Genomic DNA, 3,100 nt, shown 5'->3' on the forward strand with positions numbered 1-3,100 from the left:
AGTAGAGGACAGATACATTTGGTAAAGTAAATAGAATTAAAATTGTAATCCAATTTTCACATATCTATAGCTCATGCATGCTAATGGGTCACATTGAAAATAACAAATTCAATTTGACTGACTTATGCCTTCTCACATTATAGGAACTCAGTCCATGCAAAAATCTCACCCAGGCTGTTTCACGTGTTCTCCCTGCAGTCAGGGCTATAAGTTCGTACTTCTTACTGATGCTGGCCAACTGTAAGGTTACTCAAGGGAGGCCACTCATTATTTCCTATTGACATTGCTGTTTGGTGTGAGAACACTCATGTTCATATCTTTGTCTGGGGTTTTCTCCCATATTTCAAATGTCAGCTTCTCCAGGTGAAAGTGTTGCTGTGTTCTGCATAGTTTTGAGAAGAACATGCCTCTACCTTGCTCCATCTAACAATTCATCACTTGGGCACTGAACTTTAATTGTTTAATTCAGTGCGCAAGTGATGTATTGTGCTGTGGTTCTCAAGAAAAGAGCTGTTTACTTTTCTTCATAAAGCTCAATACCAGTCCATGGGGCCAGAAGGCCCACCTGCTATGTTTTTTCCTCTCTTCCAGCCCCAAATGAACATTAACCCCTAAAGACCTTGCCCATCATTTAGCAATCAAGTTCAGACAAATCAGAATATCAACTTAACTTCAAACTACTATCTTCCACAAAGGAAATATAGAACTTATTTAAATGAAAAGGAAATTCTAGCTGATGAACAGTAAGAAAAATACCATGATGTGTTTGAGAATTCATGATTGAAGTCCTGAGAAACAATAATAAGGCTAGATTAGCAAAGACATCAAGTGCTAGGCTGGTGAGTTTATACTGTATCTGACCAGCTGTTCTGAGAGTCATTGTAGAGATAAATACAAGGTGAAAATTCAAGTCAATTTTTGTATCTATTTTTTTAAAGTTTAATGACTTAAAATTAAATCCAAATTTACTGAGAACTTTTGTGAAAATACTGTACCCTTTCTAAACATCAGTTTATTCTTCTGTGATATTGGGATAACTACTTTAGTTAAGCATTGCTATAAGGAGGAAATTAGATTATATGTGTAAACTCAGTTGTTACAGGACCTATTGCATAGTAGGAGCCCAGTACCCATGTTTTTTTTCTTTCTTCTTACTAGAAGATTGAAGTGAAATAATTTTCACCTTAAAAAAACTAAAAAATACACCTGCATTTAAGAATTACCTATGTTTCATCCATCAATAATGTATACCATCAATGATGAGAACAATTTTACTGTAAGGACTTAAGAGTTCAAAGGGGAAAATGGTAATATTTAGTCTTATGGCCCTAAAAGGTTTTATTTATTTTTTTCTTTAATCTTTTGATAAATTATACCTAAATCCACATAAGGTTTATTACTAAAATGCAACAAATAAAAATATTAACAAAGGTATCCTCCCTTTTAATGGATGTGATGTTAAGAGAAAAAGTTAATCTCATTTCATTTCTCTGAGCTATTACTACACTATTTAACTCAATGTGTTTGCTGAATTTTTACTCTAATTTATACACAAAAACAGTAATTAAAAAACAGTTTTATTGAAATATAATTCACATACCAAACAAGTCATTGATTTAAAGCAGCGATGGCGAACCTATGACACGCGTGTCAGAGGTGACACTCGAACTCATTTTTTTGGTTGATTTTTCTTTGTTAAATGGCATTTAAATATATAAAATAAATGTCAAAAATATATGTCTTTGTTTTACTATGGTTGCAAATATCAAAAAATTTCTATATGTGACACGGCACCAGAGTTAAGTTAGCGTTTTTCAAAATGCTGACACGCCGAGCTCAAAAGGTTCGCCATCACTGATTTAAAGTGTACATTGATGAGTTTTTAGTATATTCACAGAGTTGTGCAACCATCACCATAATGAATTTTAGGACAGTTTCATAAAAGAACTACATCATACCCTTTATCACTTGCTTCCTTTTCCCACTCCATCCCATTTCCTTAGCATTTGTCAATCATTAATCTACTTTCTCTATCTATAGATATCCCTTTTCTGGACTTCCATATGAACAGAAATATATATATGGTCTTTTGTGTCTGTCTTCTTGCACTTAGCATAATGTTTTCAAGGTCAATCCATGCTGTAGCGTGCATCACTACTTTATTTTTTTTATTGTCAATAATATTCCACTGTATGGATACACTACATTTTATTTATCCATTCATCACTTAATGGACATTTGGATAGTTTCCAGTTTTGGGTTACTATGAATAATAGTTCTGTAGAATTTTAAACCTAGAAAGTATCATATTGAGCCCCTTCCCTCTCAATTAACAGATATGCTAAAGAAGCACCAGAAAATAGGTGAAATAGGCCATGCTTCACTATTTATCAGCAGCAAAACTTTAACTAGAATTCAGATCTTATAATTATTTTATGATTGCTATTTCCACCTCCACTGATAGTTTGCAAAGTTTTAGAAAGAGGGCTTGTACTATTATAATGACTGCAATAATATATAAGAGCCAGTCTCTACACCCCTTGCAGTATTCAATTTAGTGAAATGGTGATTGTGTCTGATTTTATTCATCTCTGAAACACGTATCTGAGTGCAGAGCACATAATGAGTATATAATAGGAAGCTGTGTAATTGGTGCATTGAAAGAGCTGAACTCATGGGATATAAACATATAAGCAATTTTGTTTGGATTTTTATTTCTCCTTTAAACCTGTTCATTGTAGTAATTTTATTTTCCATAAACCTAGATAAAAACTTGGATAGGCCTCAAGAAACTAAATATCCTAGAGTTTCTTTATGTCACAAAATAGTTGCAACTCAGTATACAGAATGGCAAAGCTATGAAATAAGGAAAGGTGCCGTCTTCATTGAAAATAGTCTTCTCTCCCACCCAAGCCCTGCAGTAGGCCAGGAACATTCAGGGCTTGGGGAGAGAGGGCCCCAGGGGGAGCCAGAGAGTTCTCACAGTGCTGCCATGGGATGGCCCTGTGCTCCATGGGACTGGTAGGGGTTTACGCACCTCTTCTTTCAAGGTTGACTTGTAGGTTCTTTAGAAACCTTCTCTCCCACTTCACTGGATGAC

Source organism: Myotis lucifugus, unplaced genomic scaffold, assembly GCF_000147115.1.
Source record: "Myotis lucifugus unplaced genomic scaffold, Myoluc2.0 scaffold_26, whole genome shotgun sequence".
Lineage (NCBI taxonomy): Eukaryota > Metazoa > Chordata > Mammalia > Chiroptera > Vespertilionidae > Myotis > Myotis lucifugus.